Source organism: Narcine bancroftii, chromosome 6 (genome assembly GCF_036971445.1).
Source record: "Narcine bancroftii isolate sNarBan1 chromosome 6, sNarBan1.hap1, whole genome shotgun sequence".
In the NCBI taxonomy this organism is placed as follows: domain Eukaryota; kingdom Metazoa; phylum Chordata; class Chondrichthyes; order Torpediniformes; family Narcinidae; genus Narcine; species Narcine bancroftii.
The window spans coordinates 129,658,617-129,672,675 of NC_091474.1; the positions used below are offsets into that span (position 1 = coordinate 129,658,617).

The window sequence follows — 14,059 nt, forward strand, 5'->3', positions numbered from 1 at the left end:
GGCATGCGCGGTTCACTTCCCGGTCCCTCCCCGACGTCGTCTCGCCGCGTGAGCGGCTGAGGAGCGTCGGCAGGAATCTCCTCCCAAAGGCTCACCAGGTCGGGAGGCAGAACGGAGTCCAGCGCCCTACTTCACCGTCAAGGTAGGCCTCAATTCTCATTTTCCTTCTTGTCTTCCCGTCGGGTTCCAGAACTCGTTGCTATTGCTTTTTCTTTTTTTGTTTTGGAGTAAGGTAAGAAAGTTTAAAAACACTTTAAAATTAAAACAGTGTTTATTCAAAACTTTTAAAACTAATTTCCCAAGGGAGTCAGGAGCCTCAGAGTCGATCCTATGGCATCACATGACATGAACCCCCTAAATAGTGTCCTGTCACCATATTACAGTACATCTCCGATTATCCGAAGTGGTCGGGACCGGGCCCATTTCGGAAAACGTTTTTCCGGATAACTGGTCATTAAAAAGCCCCCAGCCCAGTAGCAATAGCAAATCACTTGTAACATTGTTTAAACAACAACAAACAACAAGGAAAGGCTTTTAAAGCATTAAAATAAAGTTTAATTCTCACAAAAAAAAATGCTGGCCACCGCGATCACTGACACCTCCCCACTCGTGCTGGTCCCCGCTGCCGGCGCCTGGGGCCCAAGGTCCACCACTGCTGGCACCAGGGGACTGAGGTCCACCACTGCTAGCGTCGTGGGCTTAACATCCCTGGTCAATTTGGCTCCAAAAATTTTGGATAAATGAGGATTTTGGAGAATCTGATTTTATTGCATTGTATTATAATACTCCCATCAGTCATTACTATATATGGTTCTTATCCCATTACTTGGTTATTATTATATTGCAGTCATTATTCAATTTCAGTTAGTTCAATATTGTTTTGGAATATTCCAGTTATCATTAAATCAGTACCTCAGTGTTAGTCATATTACAATATTAAACCCAGGGCTAAATTACTGTTATCATTACATGACAGTTATCTATTATATTATATGTTATATTCATCAGTTAATGCTCAGTTTTGTAGATATATATGTACAGTTACCATTGTTGTTTTGCAATGTTACTTTGTTAGTAGTTACAGTTAGTAATACATTACAGTTGATTATTGTCATAGAATAGTCAATTCTATGGTTTTGAACTCTTGCTTCTCTTGGAAGGAGTACATGAAAAAAAGATAAATGGCCATAATCAATGACATTAGAACATCAATAACAAACCATGCCCATTGTGTAGTGCGCAGCCCTTCTCGGAAATCCAATATAATTAATTGCAGAGGCTCACCATGTAAATGTATGTGAAAGAGGCCTGAAAATCCATTCAATTGATTTTTGGTAGAAATTATTCCACGCTACAAATGAGTTGAGAGAAGCAAACGATTTATTGCCCTGTAACTGTCAACATAATAATGCATTTGCTTTTTTTCTTCACAAAGAAAGAGTATGGTAATAGCCCTAAACTGAAATACCAAGTTGCTTTGAAAAACACATTAAAGATTTCAAATTATAACTATAAAGAATGATGTGCAAAGTTTTGTAGATACCAAGTCCATTGTTCTCATATATCAAAGGAACCACAACCAAATATGTCAAACCCAAACTTAAGTGTTCCACCTCCCCTGTGCATTTATTATAACGTGCTGAAAAGCTGCACAGATCAATGTCTAAATTCTATCGGAAGTTAAACAAGGACTTAATTCATCGTAATTCCACTGAGATGCTTTTATTATATATGGTTGACTACTGAGAGGATCTCTTCAAAAGGCTTTCTCTGCTTTTACCTTTCCCCAAGATAGCTATATATCCAGAGGTGGAAAATGGATACTAATTCAAATATAGATGAGTGATCATGAAACGGAGTGTTGCACCACTGTTATTAAGGGGGCGACGCTTGATGTAACTGCTATTAAGGCAACTGATGCGCCGGCATATATATATAGCAGGCCTCCTGATGTCTGCCATATTCAGAATGGCAATGTGTTGCTCAATAAAGTATGTTGGACAGGGAGATCACGATGCCAGTCCTGATTCAAAATCTTTACAATGACGTTCTCTACCAGTTGATGAAACATTCCAGGTTGCATTTGGTCTCCATAAGTAACTCCCATTATCCAGCAAATCGGCCTTTCCTGGGATTAATCTGGTGATGCTATAATGTATAATCTGAGACATCCTTTCCACTCCCACCCCTCTTCCTGCATCTTAATAAGGTTTTGTTTGTTTCTTCCCAGTTCTAAAGAAGGGTCTTTGACCTGAAACATAACTCTCTTTCTCTTCTCCCAGAATGCCACCTGACCTTTGGCATATTCCTGTTTTTATTCCAGATTTCGAGCAGAGAACCTAGAACTTTGAAATCTACAGAACAGCACAGTACAGTCAGCTAATAAACTATTGTTATTACTACCTGGAATTTCCCTACTGCATAGTTCTCCATTTTTCTCAGTTTTATGTGCTGTATCTATCTCAATCTCTTAAAAGATCCTATTGTACCTGCCTCCGCTACTGTTTCTGGCAATGCATACAATGCACGCATAACACTCTGAGTGGAAAAATGTACCTCTTTCATCCCCCTAAACTTGCTTCCAAGCACCTTACACCTTACCTTGTGTTAGCTGTTTCAGCCTTGGGAAATGCCTCCAGCCATCCACATAATCAATGCCTCTTTGATTCATTGTCCATTCAGAAATCTGATGGCAGAGGGGAAGAAGCTGTCCTTGTGCCACTGGGTGTTTGTCCTCATGCTCCTGTTCCTCCTTCCTGATGGTAGCAGTGTAAAGAGGATGTGGCATGGGTGGTGAGGGTCCTTAAAGGTAGAGGCTGCTTTCTAAAGACACTGCTTCTTGTCTATGTCCTCAATGTAGTAGAGACTGATGCCCATGGTGCAAGCCAAGTTCACAAATCCGTAGTTTTTTCATGTCCTGTATGTTGGGACCTCCATACGAGAGAGTGATGCAACCAGTCAGCATGCTCTCCACAGTACACCTGCAGAAATTTGCAAGTCTTTGGTGACATACCAAATCTCCTTAAACTCTTCATGAAGTATAGCCACTGACAAGCCTTCTTCATGATTGTATCGAAATGGAGGCTCTAGGACAGATCCTCTGAGATGTTGACACCCAGGAGTTTGAAGCGCTTATCCCTTTCAATTGCTGACCCCTTGATGAGGGAGGGATTGTGTTCACCTGAAGTCCACATTCAGTTCCTTGATTTTGCTAATGTTGCGGCACTACACAACTTGCTGATCTATCTCACTGCTGTACACTTCTTCCTGTCTGTGATTCTGCCGACAACTGTGGTGTTATCAGCAAATGTGCAGATAGCATTGTAATTGTGTCTAGCCACACAGTCATGGGCGTTGAGTGAGTAGAGCAGTAGGCTAAGCATGCATCCTTGAGATGTGCCTGTGTTGATCATCAGTGAGGAGGGGATGTTGTTTTCAATTCAGACTGACTGTGGTGTTCCAGTTAAAGAGTCAATGATCCATTTGCAGGGAGAAGTGCAGAGGCCCAGGGCAAGTATAGGCTACTTTTCCTTCACCATTCAGGCATCACAGCTGATCACTGAAACCAGAACCATCTTCTGTAGTAATCTCATATCCCTTGGTTTTCCTTTGAAGTTTGTTGGCCAGCATTGAGGGAATAATGGTGTTGAAGGCTGAGCTGTAGTCAATGAAGAGGAGCTGTGTATATGAGTTGCTGTTTTCAAGGTGATCCACAACTGAGTGGAGAACCAGTGATATTGCATCTGCTGTGGAGTGATTGTGACAAGAGGCGAATTGCAATGGGTCCAGTCCTTTACTTACACATATGTTAATTCTGCCCATGACCAACTTCTCAAAGCATTTCATCACAGATGAAGTTAGTGCATTTGGGCGATAGTCGTTGAGGCAGCTCACTCTACTGTTCTTGGGTACCGGGATAATTGATGCCCTTTTGAAGCAGGTGGGAACCTCCGACTGCAGCAGTGAGAGATTGAAAATATCCGTGAACACTCTGGCTAGTTAGTTGGCACAGATTTTTCAGTACCTTGCAAGGTTCGCCTTCGGGGCTTAACTCCTGGTGAGGGTTCACCCTTTTGAATGATGTTCTGACATCGTCCTTAGAGACGGTTACCACAAGGTCCTCAGTCTTTGCAAGGATTCTTGTAGGCACTATTGAATTTTCGGTGTTCAGCTCATCAGATAATGAAGCATCAGAGCCATCTATGGTGTTTGCCATTGCTTTTGTATGATGCAATGGCATGCATTCCAGCCATAGCTACTGTCTCTGTCTCTAGCTTCTTCTGGAATTGCTTCTTTGTTGCAGAGATAATGTTCCCCAGGCAGTGCCTGGACTTCTTGTAGAGATCTGGATCACTGGCTGTAAATGCTTTTGATTTTGCCCTCAGAAGGATGCGAACCTTCAGATTCATGCAAGGCTTCTGGTTGGGGAACTTATTCCAAGTGGAGTGTAACAAAGGTCTGCAATTTTTAAAGTTTAACAATAGTTTTTAGGTGCTAGGAAAATCAAGGAATATGAAGTTACTACAGGAGGTGGTGCTGGTTTCAACGATCAGCTGTTATCCCTGAATGGCCTACTTGCTTATAATTGTATACTCTGAAATGAGTGAAAGAAAATGTTTTTTTTAAAAACTTGGAATAAACTCATCGAGGATTGCAGAATGGAACAGCCCTTTTGGCTGAACTCATCCATGCTAACTAAATCTAAAACGCAAACAGTAAATGCTGGGAAAACTCAGCAGGTCAAGCAGCATCTGTGGGGGGGGGGGGGGGAAATAGTTAATAATTCATGCCAGCAGCCCTTGGAACTAGGAAAGAGATAGACGGGTCAATTTTCAGTGGAAAGGAAGGTGCTGGTGGTATATGCAGAGTATGGGGATTATTTGTGCGAGGACTAGAAAGGAAAGATAACCCACCGAGGGTGAACAAGTTGAAAAGGACAAACAGAAGTGCTGTCAGACAGCAGAGAACTTCAAGTGTGGCATTCTTGGAAAATAAGTATCAGTAAATAGAAATTTAAAAACCCTGCAGATGCTGGAATTCAAAGACAAAGCCAGTAAAAGCTGGGAACACTCAGCAGGTCAGACAATATATGTGGAAGGAGAAACAGTCAATTTTATGAGGACTGGCTGCTGCTGAAAGGCAAATTTTGTGCTTAGTTTGCTTGGAGTTAATTATATCCTGTGGCGCTCTGCGCAGCTGGAGAAAGCACAGTCACAACACCAAAGGTCATTAATGACTGCTTATTCGAATTCAGCGCGCGCCCCTTTAAGGGCAGTGCAGGCTCAGCCACCACGTGCATGGTGACATCATAATCACTGCCCAGGGCACATGCTGGAAGGGAGGCTGGAGTCGGGGAGAACCCCTGACGATGCCATCTTCCCATGGCTGCCCCACCAAGTGGCGGTACACGCGGGGTCAGTTCGCCATGAGAATGTGCGCTGCCACAATCCATCTTTATTCAACAATGTAATCTGAAAGCCCATTTCCAGCAATATCCTAATTGTTCCCTCCACAGCTCAATGACCGTTTGTTTTTACCTGAAAAGGCCAACCTCCCATTCTCCATTATATCTTTTGCCAAATGCATCCTTGAGAGTTATTTTCCAAAGATCTATGTTTGAGGAAAAATCTAGTTTAAATGGTGGAGTAATTAAAATCAATATCGTGACACAAACTCGTGTTTGAAATATTCATTAGACTTTAATTGGTTAATGATTAATCAAGTGACTTTATCCAAGGTACATTGTCAAGGTCAAAAACATTCTTTTGTGACTCAAAATATCTTGCTCTTGATTCATCAATTTAGTCAAGAAGGAGTCTCTGGGAATCCTAAGGAAATTGGGAAAGTGTTAACTTTTACTCCTGAGTCTCTTCGTCTTCCTTCCTACTTCAGATTTGATGATGGGCGGTAACCCACAGATGATGTCTGATCTGCTGAGTCCTTCAGGTTTCCCATTGTTCACTCTCTCCTTATTACTATTTATCACTTCCCTTTTTTATTAGCTGCCAATCTATTCCCCCTCTGTTCCTGCCTTCACTTTTTTAAAAAAGATTTGTTCTGTATTCACCTCAATTCATTCTTGCTATATATATCCTCCATTTGTCAAAGCCTTATTTTGCTTTAATTTTTTCGTTTTGACAGCATGAAACCCAGAAACAGTCTTTGGCTCAACATCCATGCCAAGCTAATCCAATTTGCATGTGTTTGGCCCTCTTCTGTTTTCCAAGTTCACTTTCTAATCAACTGCTTATTGTGAAGCAAATGGCCTTCCACCCCCTTCTCTTGGGGTTGTGCACTGCTGTCACCAATTAAGATCACATGTAAATCATTCAAAACCATAAATTAGTCACATTATGAGAGGAGGCTGATCAATTTTCTGCAATTGGCAAGCTGTGGCCCAGCAAGAATTGTTTGTTCACAATTCCAGCAAATCTGGATTGATCCTGATCTCAGGTGCTGAATGTGCAGAGATATAGCACATTCTCCCTATGGCATGGTTAGTACAACTCTATTGTAGACCCAGTGACCCAAGTTCAATTCCACCGCTCTCTGTAAGGAGTTTGAACATTCTTTCTGTGTCCTGCCTGGGTTTCTTCCAGGTGCTCTGGTTTCAGTTCACATTATAAAAACATGGGGTTAGGTGGTGATTTGGTCACATGGTGTATTTGGGTGTCGTGGGCTAGAAGGCCTGTTGCCGTGCTGTAATTCTAAATTAAAAGCCACATGGATTTCCTCTGGGTGCACCATTTTCCTCCCATAAATCCAAAAAGCATGAACTAACCTGTTGACCTGATGGCCAACAGGTCTATGCTCTATAAATAAAGGGTTATAGGGTAGGGAGAGTTTATTTTTTTTTAAGGAATATATAGGTCTAAACAACATTGAAGACCAAAGGGCCTGTACTTTTCTGTAGTATTCTCTGTTCTAAATTATGAAATGCAAAATGTTTTCTAAACTGCCCAAATTTTCCAGAATATTTAACAATTAGATTATCTATTAACTTAGTGGTAAATGGAAGTGAAGAGCCAAGAAGTGCTGAATTAGACAAATTTTGGGGGGATTCAGCTCCATTGATACCCATAATGAGCAGTCAGAGTGATTATGGAAAAAAAGACCAAAATGTAAGAGTTCTTATATTGACTGTCCAATAGTTGGGCAGAGCCATTCCACCATCTCCCTTAAGTCTTTGTAGGAAAACTTTAACGTGGGGATGCTTACCCTTCCATATATAAGATGATATAGTCAGATCAAGTAAGTCAAAAACTGATTTAGGAACAAAAATTAGAAATGTTTGAAAAAGGTATAAAACTTTAGGTAATATAATCATTTTAATAGAATTTATACAGCCGAATAAAATTATGGACAAAGGTGACCATGGGGTCAGAGAATGCTTCACTTGTTTAAGCATAGCAAGCTCGTTCTCCTTAAAAAGATGTTTATAATTGTAATACCAAGATAAGTATGCTGATTTTTGACATTCTTAAAAGCAGAGCTTGCTGGAGGAGAGGAAGTAGTTCACTTTTATGTCCAGCAGAATCAGAATTTATTGTCATAAAATTGAGTGTTTTACAACAGCATAGTGAAAACGTTCATATTATAGCCATCCTATGACATTACTATAAAAAAGTAAAAATTATAGTGCACAAAGGTAAGGCAGTGTCTATGATTCATTGATTATTCAGGAATCTGATGGCAGCGGGGAAGAAGCTGTCCTTGTGTTGTTGAGTGCTCATCTTCAGGCTCCTGTACCTTTTTCCTGATGGTAGCAGAGTGAAGAGGGCATGGCCTGGGTGGTAGGGGTGTTTGAGGATACAGGCTGCTTTTTTAAGACAGTGTCTCAATGGAGTGAAGTCTGGTGCCTGTGATGTTGCAGGCTGAATAAAACCCCTCTAGAGTTTATTCTTGTCTTGAGATTGGCACCTCCATACCAGGCAGTGATGCTCTCCATGGCACACCTGGAGAAATTTACAAGAGGCTTCGGTGACATACCTGAATCTTCTCCGAAACCTCACAAAGTATAGCCGCTGGCATCAACGTGGAGGCTCCAGGACAGACCCTCAGAGATGTTGACATCCAGGAATTTGTTGACCCTCTCCACTACTGAGCCCTCGATGATTTCAGAAGATGGCATTCAGCTGGATATCCTGAAAGAAGATCAAATTTAGTTTTTTTTTGTAAACATCTGGGTTTTTAAGTTTGAGCATATTGTTGATCTGTTTAATTTGTTTAATTAACTCATTTTTTATTAGTCTTCCTTTTTTATTAACAGTATACAAAAATGATTTGCCCCCTTAAAAAAAAGCCTTCAAAGTATCCCATATAACTAGACTAGAGGTCTCCTAGGAAAGATTAGTATCAAAGAAAAAAAAATCACTATCTGTTCTCCCATAAATTTAGCAAAATCTTTATCTGATAATTATACTGAATTAAAATGCCACTGTCTTTTATCTTGATGAAAATTAGGAAGAGTCAGGGGTGTGATTCGATATTACAATATTATGGTATTCACATGGATGAGTTAGTGGAATTAAATGGGCCCAAGGCTTCTCTACATTCATCTGTGGGGTCCAGCTGCCTGACTCTCTACCTTGACAACAGGTTTAAACCACATGTAGAACAAGGCCAACAGGAGTTTGTTCTTCAGTGCTCTTGGGGGATTGGCATCCAAGATGGCAACACCCACATATGGCAACAGATTTCAAGGGTTGGGGGTGCTGGGGAAGCAGTGGATTGGTGCAAGGCACTAGAGTTGGAGAAACCCCCCCCCCCCCCACCACCCCACTGTGAAGATGCAGAGAAGACCCTATGGAACAGGAAATCACTAGCAGTGGACCAGACTCCAACTTGTAGCTTGGTGGATAAAGGTCTCCCACCAGTGTGCAGGCTGCTGGCATCGAGCTTCTGAGAATCAGATATCAGGACCAGAATTCATGAGGGTGCTGATGGCCAGCAGGTTAAGCTGACATTAACCCTGCTTGAGCTCCAATCTGGAGAGGCATGTTTCTGGCAGATTAATATCCTGTGCAGACATCAGACACTACTCCAATTTTTCTATTCTTTGTCGAACATTAAGGTCGCTCAGTAAGCTTCTAATCATTTGCCTTGTTAACTTTATTCCAGGATTCGAGGATCCATTTACTGTCATGTACACAAAATAAACTAAAGTCTTTCTTTTATTTGCTCTGTAAAGGCACACAAAGAGGCACTATTAATATAGTGTCACCATCAACACAATTCTGTTGTTTCCTACTTTGCAAGATCCTCTGGCATGCTGTTTCTTCTTGACAGGATGCATCAGGTTAATGGTGCAGTGAACTGCTTGAAATGGTAATGAAATATTCTCTCCTCTGCTTGTAATTTTAAGAAAACTGTTACCCTATATAAAAAAAATAATAAAGTTCACCCCAACCTGAGAATGAAATGAATAAGAAAAACAGGATATAGTGAGTTGACAGCTGGAAATGTTGGTCTCTTGGGCAATCCACTTTCCTATGGTGCCCAAGCTCCAAGGTTCCTCCTCTAACTCACTCCACCTTCCTGTGATAGTACAGATTCTATCACCAATGTGTATATCTACACATGTACAGATGGTAGTGTAGGATGACTGTGATTGGCTGAGAGTGTAGCCATACCTACTGGCAGGTCTTAAAGGATTGCTCCAAGCCAGACCAGGTCATTCTGGACTGGTCGACCCACATGTGATATGCTCCAGTCTTTCAGTTAATAAAAGCCTTGGTTTGGATCAACAAGTCTTTGGTTCTTTCGACGCACATTACACTTCCTTTTAACATGCTCCTTTTAACTTACTAAGCTGGGCAAAGTTGTTGAAGTATTTCTTTAGAATCAGAATCAGGTTTATTGCCATGAGCATGTCACAAAATGTGTTGTTTTGCAGCAGCATTATTGTGCAGAACAAAATGCAAAATTACTCTAAATTAGAATTCCATAAATACAAGATTTAAAAAGAAATGAATTGGTACAAAAAAGAAAAAAAGTGAGGTACTGTCCATAAGTTCATCATCCTTTTGGAAATTATATGATGCAATTTTAGGTTTTCTTTGATAGTTCCTCTCTGAATATCTTGAGCGGCTTTACAGGTGAAGGGCTCTCTTGGTTTTTGAAAAATCGAGTAAAATTATTTGATCCCTGCATGGAGCAGTGTGGTGTAAATCATCGAGAAATTACATGCTTGAAAATGGACCCATGAAGCATGTTTAAGGGTTAAAGCATGCTTGACAGTGCTCTCAGTGAGAGCTGTTTTTCCTTGTACTAATTGGAGAGCAGGGCATCCAGTGAGGCACAGATTATGTCCAGCAATGGTTTAAAATGTGACACAACTAATTTTAAACTTATGTCACAACAAGACAGCTCACTGTGGACAATGAGGCACAAAATGCTCTGGGACCCCTGTAATGATAAACAGCTGACTGAGGCACATTTGATTTTGTGTCCAGTCGTCCGACACCATAAGGACTGTGAGTTTCTAAATCATACTACCAGGACATCGGCACAGTGGCCCATGAGAGTGACATGTTGGTAGATGGGTAACACAAGTGGTCCCCATTGCTCTCTGGCTCATGCTCCCTTCTCTGGTAATGACTGTGGGTTCATTTCCCACTCTGGGCTCTGAGCATAGAATTTGCATCAAGGCCCCATGACATCACTCTTACAGTTGACATATTAAACCAAAGTCTTGTCTTCCCTCTCAGAGGGATGTTAAAAAAAAACTCACACAGCTCTAGTTTGAAGAGCAGAAGAGGGTTCTACATGATTTACCACCCTCTGGATGAAGAAATATCTACACATTTCTGTTTGAAGTGCCACCATGGAAAACAACCTTTCTACATCTTCTCTGTACACTCAACATTCAAAATGTTTCAATGGCATTCTCTCTTCTTCCCCCCCCCCCCCACCCCCCCCCCCCGCCATCCACCACTTCTCCTAAATTCCAACAAATACAGGCCAAGAGCTGTCAAACACTTCTCATGATAAACCTTTCATACCCAGAAACATCCTGGTGAATCTCTTTTGAACCCTCCCCAACGTCAGCACATCTTTTCTTAAATGAGGAGCCCAAAACTGCTCACAATACTCCGCAAGGTTTCACCAGAGTCTTATAAAGTCTCAAAATCACATCCCTGCTCTTATATTCTATTCATCTTGAAATGAATGTCAGCATTTCATTTGCCTTCTTCACCACCATCTCAACATGCATTTACCTTCAGGCGATCCTGCACGAGAACTCCCAGGTCCCTCTGCATCTGGGTATTTTCAATTTTCTCCCCATTTAAAAAATATTCTGTCCATTCATTTTTTTTTCCACTAAAGTGTACGACTTTCCAAGATTATACTTCATTTGCCATTTCTCTGCCCATTCTCCTAATCTGTTTAAATCCTTCTGCAGCCTCAATGTTTCCTCCACACTACCTGCTCCTCCACCAATCTTTGTATCATCTGCAAACTTGGCCACATAACCAGTCATTTCATAAACAAAATCATTAATATAAAACAAAAGAAGAAGCAGCCCCAACACCGAAACCTGTGGACACCAAGAGGAATTGGCAGCCAAGCAGAATATGACCCTTGTATTCCAACTCTTGGCAGCCTGCCAGTCAGCCAATGCTCTACCCATGCTTGCATATTTCCTGTTATATCGACTTGCTTGTCACTTCCTCAAAGAATTCCAATAGGTTTGAAAAGGAAGATTTTCTCTTTAGAACTTTGGCTTCTCCCTGTCATGAGCCTCCAAGTATAATCGTCTATAATTTTCTTTCTGCTGCCATCCTCTCTTCTTGAATAGTGGGGTGACCATTCCAGGATTTATTGATTCTTGAAAGATCATTACCAATGCCACCACAATTTCTACCATTGCCTCTTTCAGGACCCCTAGGGAGCAATCCATCTGGTCCAGGAAACATCCACCCTTCTAAGGCTATTCAGCTTTTTGATCACCTTATCCCTTGAAATGGTAACTGTACTGACTTCCCTTCACTGTTACTCTTTGACATCTGACATACTATTAATACCTTCCCAAGTGAAGACTGATGGAAATTTCTCATTTAGTTCCTCTGCCATCTCGTCTCCCATAATTTTCGAGTGGCCCTATATCTACTCTCACCTCTCATTCTTTATATACTTGAAGAAGCTCTTTGCCGTTATTTGCTAGCCTACTTTCATACGTCATCTATTTCTATCCTTATGAGTTTTTTAGTCACCCATCACCAGACACGTCATTCCCTCTCATTTCCCTCTGCTCTCCAAAGGGTCGCTCCCTTTGTGACTCCTTTGTCCACCCATTTCAACTAATTGCTGCATAGGTTCCTTCCTTGCAGCCACAGGAAGTACCACATTTGCGCCCACACCTCCTCCATCATCGCCATTCGGGGCCCTAAACTGTCCTTCCAAATGAAGCAACAATTCACCTGTGAATCCACAGGAGTTGTGCTCTGCATCTGGTTCTCAGTGATGGATGACCCATTATGCTGAGTAAGGTAAGGGTGCCCCCATCTGTGATTTTTATTGATTGCCCAACAGGCCAATGAAGTGCCGGTATCTGCGCAGAGGGCATGAAAGTAGACAGGGGTGCAAGGGTCATAGCATCGTGCAGCTGATTATGTGAATAGAGATTGGTCGTAACTGTTGCCTTGAGAATAAATGCCATAGTTACGGTAGTCATGGAGTCTGTTACCAAATAACAGCTTGGGCCTGGAGTAAGATGAGCACTGCCACACAGATTGAATTGGGCTGCAGACTGGAATGTGTGCCTCTGCTATGGGTGGGGATGGCAGCAGTATTCTCGGTCCCTCAGCTGCCATGTGCTGCCTCACTTTCTGTTTACCATGTGCGCTGTAAAATGGCAGGTGATTCTGCTGGGGTTCATCAGGCCAGTTGGAGGCCTGACTCGTAGCTGTGATCTCTCTATATTACTGGCCGCTGCTTGTGCTGAGAGGCTGTGGATCGGAGAGCAGAGGTGGCATGTAACAACAGGAGAGAGGGTGTGGGGAGCTGGCCTGCCCTGCCACCACGTTGATTGCATCAGAACCTGGTGGCCAACTACTTCCAGAGCAGAGAACCAAGCTGACTCGGCAGTAGAGGGACTGGCACAGCTTCGGGTTCAGACCCTCAACCAGGGCATCAGAATTCTCCTCCTCCACATTTTTTTCTATTCAATGGGGGGCTGTGGGGCAGGGAGTAAAGGTCAGGGGGGCCTTACTAAAGTTCGCCCTGGGCCCCAGGTGATATTTAATCCACCACTGACTGGGAGATTGCTTCGCTGAGCACTTTGGTGTATCTGCATCGATGACAAGAACCCCCCACAGTGGCCAACCATTTCAATTCTGTGGTCCACTTCTGTGCTGATGTATCTGTCCATGGCCTCATGCACTGCTAAACCAGGGCCACCTAAAAATTGGAGGAGCTTGCCAACCAGATGGCATTATCATCAGCTTCTCTGGTTTCTGCTGGTCAATTCCTCATTCTCCTCCTCTTCCCCATCCCTGTCTTCTTTCCTGCAGCTCTCCACCTCCTTCCCTGTCCATTCACAGAGATATCTCCTCCCCCCCCCCCCTTCCATTTGCTGGTGTGCCTCCCTCCCTTATCCATCACCTCCTGCCTGTGGAACTCTGCTCCTTTTTCCTCTCCCCCATCATTTTATTCAGGAGCCTACCTACATTTTCCTCATACGTTGATGAAATGTTAATTCAGTACCTTTATCTTTGCTATATAAACTGCACTATTTGACCTGCTGAGTTTATCCAGCTTTGCACTTTTACTTCAATCACTGTGCAGACCTTTGTGCTTTACACTTATAAATCAGCTGGCACATTTTCAACATTGTTACACTACTTTCAAACTCGTCAACTTCACCGGTGTCCAATTCTCTGGGATCCCCAAAAGATTTCTTCCTTCCCACTTTTAAAGATGCTGCAACCAAAACCTCATCACAAACTTAGAAAGTCTTACTCACTGGTTCTGTACTCAGACAGCCATTGTCAGGCAGTGGAGTGCAGTAAGTGAGTGATTTTAAATTTATCTTAAAATCATTTACCTCCTTGTGGAT

At 42.3% G+C, this 14,059-nt stretch overlaps 1 long non-coding RNA gene across 2 annotated transcripts in view; it reads left to right on the top strand.

Moving 5' to 3' along the window:
* Positions 1–35: 35 nt before the first annotated feature.
* LOC138737591 (uncharacterized) overlaps positions 36–14,059 on the top strand; it is a 296,044-nt gene continuing 282,020 nt past the window's right edge. For both annotated transcript variants that reach the window (XR_011341036.1, XR_011341037.1), the window contains exon 1: positions 36–142. This is a non-coding gene — a long non-coding RNA (uncharacterized lncRNA). The remainder of the gene's footprint in view (positions 143–14,059) is intronic.